The following is a 6,642-nucleotide window of genomic DNA, read 5'->3' on the forward strand; positions in this document are numbered from 1 at the left end:
ATAGCGCAACCATATATTTATGAAAATGCGCAAATACGCAGAGGATACAATATCATACAAGTTCCAAAATATGTGCCTTATATTTCTAATATCATGTCCTATTGTGGAATATATAATGGATACAACTTCGTTCTAATGTCATTATAAATCATAAATGCTCCTTGTTAGTTGATCTAATTCTAACTGTCATACTCCTGATTTGATACTGGCACTTATCATACCTCCTGTACATTTCAAGGAATATGATTGCTTAAAAGCGTCCGCGTGGAGACCGTGTATATTGCATATTAGGTTAGTAGGGAGGAAGGGTTTATTTCATACACAAATAGTAGTGGTGTTACGTTCCTTTATATTCCATCTAAGATTAGAGGGAAGGCCGGGGAGCATATTTCGTACAGGTTAGTAGTGGTGTTACGTCCCTTTATGCAAACAAAACGGTACTGAGAAAAAAACTTCAACAGACGAAGAAATTGATGATTTTAAGATTAAAATACATTCATAAAACACATTTAAACCTAACAATGCTAACAGTATTGAAGACTTGTTCATTTCGATAGGTCCCTAGTTTCACTAGATTTCACACGTTAAGATAGTCGGTAAGATATATTCGTTACATAATGTGCTAGTGACGTAATACGGTATATATGGGGTCAGTAAATTCTATTTTGGATTACGGACCCCAGATATACCGTATTAGGTCATTAGCACATAATGCAACTATTATTCCTTGTGTAAATTAACCAGCCCCCTCCATTTCTCTATTGTTTTACCAAACATTTCCTGTTGAAATTATCTATAGATTTAACCTCTATGTGTTACACCTTTACATGTGATGTTCTTTGACTCTTTGATTATTAGGAGGAAATAAACAAACTGAATAAATGTTCAACAATGTAAAAGATATCTGAAATTTTATAACCTGATTTACACTTTTTAAAATACATCAAAGCCTCATGCGAAGCGTTAGAAAGAAAACGTCAAACATTTCCTCTAATTTCAATCACTTTGTAAATATTTCCATTGTTAATATCCACAACATCCCCACCAAGATGCAGTATTGTCAGGTATAGATTCAAGCATAATTGAGTCATACATATAATCCACAGGTGCAGAATATGTTCTGGCCACTTCCTGAACAAAGACATAAAGTATCTATAGTTTCATAAATTTGTGAACAGGGCGCGGTTATTTCAACAGATTAAACAGATGCTTTCTTACATTTTATTAACATATCTTCACAACATTTGGAATACATCTACAGTATGTTTTTAATTTGTGCAACAATTCTGTGGAAATAATTCTCATTGATATGTCCAATTAAGACTGTATATGCAAAAAAAGGTTAACTGTCAATAAAAATGTATTCGTTTCAACGCTTATGGTTCAACGCGGTGTACATGAAAAAATATTGTATGGCATTGTGTCATTGTTTGATGTAGAGTAAAATATCAAGTCACGTTAATGCCATTACTTTTACTTCCTTTTTACAGTTTTGTATTGCTCATAGATAAGTACTGTTATTAGTGATTACTTCCAATGCTCATAAAATTTATGAAACAATGTAACTACCTAATCATAAGAATTGATCCTTAATGAGCATCTATGTATATTGATAAATTAGTAACATGTACCAGTGTATATAAAGTGCGAATCCAGTCAGTTCATTTTCACTGTTGTTTGTGAGTATGTTCATTGTAGAATAAAGGATCATTGAAAAACTTTATTTGTTTACTAATGTAAAAAAAATGTATTAAAGTTCAAATATGTGTTATAAAAGCAACATAATAAAGAATATCAATTATTAAAAGCGATCCATTTTCACTATGGATGCGATGAATTATCACTGTAGAGCATTCATTTCTGATGTAGAATTTTCAAAGATGCGATGAATTTTTTATTGTAGATTAATGTGATAATTAGACTTGCAACAAATGAAAAACTTATTAGATTGCTTTAATATATATATCTTATTATAACTTGTATATGTCTATAAAAACTGGCTGGCCATTTATACGTTTTCCCACAGTATTGACATGTGTGAACTGTATTGTTATGTTTCCCTGCTTTGTGATTCGCTAGGTCTTTTGAAGTTGCAAATTCCTGATTACACAATTCACACTGACACTTTTGTATTGTTTTCTTGGTGCATGTTGTTTCAAAATATGTTTGTAAAGAAATTACTTTCTTAAATTTATCATTTATCAGTTATAGAGCTTGTTGTTTAGGTGCTTGTTGACTTGGCTATCAAAGAGTTGTTTTTATACGACTGCAAATTTTTCGGTTCGTATATTGCTATGATGTCTTCATCGTCTGCGTCGTCCGAAGACACATTTCGTTTCCGGACAACTTCATTTTAAGTGAATGGATCTATATAATTTTAAAGAAGGTTCAATACCACAAAAGGAAGGTTGGAATTATTTTGGGGATGATGGTTCCAACCGTTTACGAAAAAGAGGCATACAAGAAGCATTCTTTTTAGATTCAGGATAATTTCTTGTGTATAAGAATTTCGATTGCTCTGAAATTGTACTTCAGCGTTCAATACCATAAGTAGAAGGCTATGATTCATTCTGGGTGTTATGGTACTAACAGTATAGGAATGAAGGATCACAAAAAGGGACAAAAAGCAATCATCTTAACTTTGTAGTTTCCGGACAATTACTTGTGTGTTAGTTTTTGGATCTTTCTGGCATTGTGCCGCAAGGAACAATATAACAATTATACAACAGAAATAAGGGGCAAAAGAAATGGCAATTTTTTTTCTCTAATTTCCAGACAATATCTCGTGTTTAAGTGTATGGAGTATGGCTCATTATCACAAAGGGAAGACTGGGATTTGGTTTGATGGTTCTAATTTTTTTAAAGGGGTTCATATCTCTTTTATTTTTTTTTTAATTTAAAATTTTTGAAAAGTCATTTGAAGAAACCTTCAGTTGCACAGTATTGCGCATACGATTTGTAAAATCTTCGACCACATTTACCTTGTGTCAGAAACCTATAACGTAATTTCACAATTCAAATTCAGATAGTATCAAGCGTAATATTGTGTCCAAATTTGCCCTAACTGTTCATGATTCGACCTCTGCGGTCAGCGAAGCATTTTAAATGTTTTACTACAAAACGAGCTGATGTGATTAAAATTTCCTGTTGCTTTCTTCATATGGTGAGGCAGGCCAGAATAGGCGTATACAGGGGTGCCTGGAAAAACTTGGTTGATTATATATATAGGGGATCACTAAAGCCAAACTGGATCCGCCACTGCCCAGTTCTGCTTTTGAAGTGTTTGGAACAATGAGTACACATCAGTCTTTCTCCATGCTGTCAGTTTTCATGCTCATTGAAAAGTCTTTAAATTTTAATTCCCACTGTTCACATTTGTGTAACTCATTAATGAGTATCTTCTTATGCCTGGGAATGACAATACGTGCATTGGTATGAAGACCCCTCCTTCTTAAGGTAGATTGATGGTATACCGCCATCTTGGATTGTATAATCACAGTACAAAATCGGTCTAGTTATTTGCCTAAATCTGCAAATTTGGAGACATAATTGCAATTCAATTGTTAGAAGTTTTTTCTATTAAAGAAAACTTGTTAATTGATTGTATTATACAAAATATTTTAACAAATATCATTTTCTTTGGTTTTAAAATCATTTTTTTTCAAATGAGCCATTTAAGGGGAGATAACTCTTTTAGTACAAAATTTATGCTGGGCTAATAGGGATTTTTTTTATATATTTATTTGTAGCAAGAAAACAAATTCGGTGACACCATTTTTTATTTTTATTTTCTTAAAACATATTATGAAACCTTTCTCCTCACAATTCATTTCAAAATTCTATCCCATAGAATTTTTGTTATGCACACTTTTGTGTTTTTTCATGAACAAACTAACCAAATTTTGGCAGTTTTCTACGACTCAACCCTTGAAAAATAGCACGGTGACCCATACTTTTTATTAAATTTTTGAAAAGAGCATAGTAAAATCTTCATTTTGGCAAATTATAAAAAAATTCTGTCTGAAAAAAATATATACTGGTGATCTACCTTAACTTTAGTTCATCTTCACTCCCGTATTGTAGAACCCCAAATGCTTCAATATTTATATTCTAAAGGAAAGATTTTAGCTCGATTATTGATTGCTTGTTCTTTACTGTATAAAATGAAACGACATGCGACATATAAATTATCCAAAGTCATCAAAGAGTGAAATACAAGTCAAGTTGTGTAGGGCAAACATTTTCTGTCAAAAATATAAACTGATAAAGTTGCATGGGTACATGATGTACGTGTTGTAGAGCACCCTTGATGCTACCGCAGAGGTCGAACCCTGAAAAGTTTGGGTTAAATATTTACACAACATTTAAGCAAGACATCATTTTTGATGAAATAAAGAAAATGTTGAATATCGGACCCTTTGGACCTCAATGTGGACCATTTCGATAATTTGGCCCAAAATCCCAAAATTAAAAACACGGTGAGATTCAGCATGCCAAAGTACCCTAAATATTGAATTATCGTTGAAATTCAGAATAATATATTTCTTGACAGTTCGGACCCCACAAACTTGTTAAATTGACCAAAAAAATAATGTATGGATTCAGCCTATCAAAGAACCTCAAATTTTATTTTGGACCCTGTGGGCCAATTTAAAACCGGACCCAAAATCAAAAATCTTACGTCAAAACCTCTTTGAAATTGGTCAAGGAGTGATTTTCAAAAAAAAATATTAGAAAAGCATTGTTGTTTTTTATCCCTTTTGATCCCATTCTTTTTCGATTGACATGATAGTTTGTTTGCACATGCATATAATGACTACTGCAGAAACATGAATTTTATCAAATTGGCTTGCATTTTAGAATATATTTCTTTAATCTAAAACAGTTACACTTTCAACTCTTAAATGATCCACATGTTGTTATATTATGACTACAATGTATTATATTTAAAATAAATATCAATTCTATTGAATTTAATGGATTGTTCAATAAAACTTTACATCTCAAAGTCAGTACTATCAAACCCTTTTCTTACTTTAATCATTGTTTGAGCAAGTCGACTGAATTAGGAATTTATTGCATAAAAATGAATAAAATGCATACAGTGAAAATGCACCGCATATAAAATACTAAGGAATCGCTCTACAGTGAAAATGAAAGTAATGTATTATAATTCAACAGTAAACATGACTCGCATAAAGACAGCATCATAGTGGTATTCTATACAATATGGACAAACCGAATAACAAAAGCTATTCTACTTTATACAACATTAATAATTGTGTTGAAATGAATATTTTTCTTCAACTACATCTTTCCTACAAGTTTTTAATCACCTGCACGATTTGTTCGTAAAACGTCCTTAATATTCACCTATTTCGGTATATATTTCACTTATGGATGGCTCTCGGCGCGATAAAAAACCCGTTGCCATCTCTTACTTTGTCTAACTTGTATTATTTATTACTAAATATTTACATGTGAACTAGTTTTCTTCATTTTCTTCAAATATCATAATTTTTTCGTCTGTTTATTTACCATTCCACATCAGAAATGCATGGCATATACAGTGAAAATGGTATTTTAGGATCCGCACTTTACATACACTGTGTACATTGTATTATCACCATCAGTAATTGTTACTTGCCTGAGCCAATTTATAAAAAGCAGCATCTACATTTCGGCCATTTTTTGCGCTTGTTTCTAAAAAAGACATCATATCATGTTGCCTTGCAAAGTGTCGCCATCAGACGAACTTACTGTCCGACAGCTTAATTTATCACATTTATTTCCTGAAAAGATAAAGTTGTTTATTCTTAAAACAGAAATTCGAGTTAAAAATATGAATTGTGAAGTAAATTAAAGTACACAGTGAGCTGTCGTATGCTATATTTTATCCCTTTTAGGTCACTATAAACTATTCTCACTCAGAAAAGTTATTCTGCAGTAAAAGCATAACAATGATATTATTTTTATCGATAAACAAATGCGTTAAATCTTGTGACTTTAGTGCGGGTGTGTAAAAATTAAAAGTTAAATTATTTAAGACACGGCTAAGCTATGTTCTGCATTTTGGTCGGGTTGTTGTGTCTTCGACACATTCCCCATTTCCATTTTCAAATTTATGATGTAATATTGAGTAAGACTAATCGTCGTTTATTAATACCAAACAATCAGACAGTTTTATTTGAACAGTCTTTCCTGAAATATTGGTGACATAGTTCAAATACAGTGTAATAATATCTGACTGAAAATTTGTCTTTGAAACGTCAGGAGTCTGGTATTCAACTTGTGATTAAACTAATCATAAAATGACATGATTAATTTCAACGAGTCGTTCGCACTATAACCGACAAGTTAAACAACAAACCCCAGATGAATTTTATATTTGACAATTTTCAAAACTGAGAACACAAACAATAGGCTTATCATACATGATGCCATGATGTTCACAAGATAACAAGACAACATCGTAATACCTAATAATATTTGTGGAATGTCTTCGCCACATTTTATTCTGACGTCTTTAATCCATCCGATGCAACTTTGGAAAGATTCGGTGTTAGTGACGTCATACATAACTAATGCGGCATGTGCATTACGAAAATATCCTCTTATAAGACTTCTAAATCTTTCTTGCCC

Source organism: Mytilus trossulus, chromosome 1, assembly GCF_036588685.1.
Source record: "Mytilus trossulus isolate FHL-02 chromosome 1, PNRI_Mtr1.1.1.hap1, whole genome shotgun sequence".
Classification (NCBI taxonomy): domain Eukaryota; kingdom Metazoa; phylum Mollusca; class Bivalvia; order Mytilida; family Mytilidae; genus Mytilus; species Mytilus trossulus.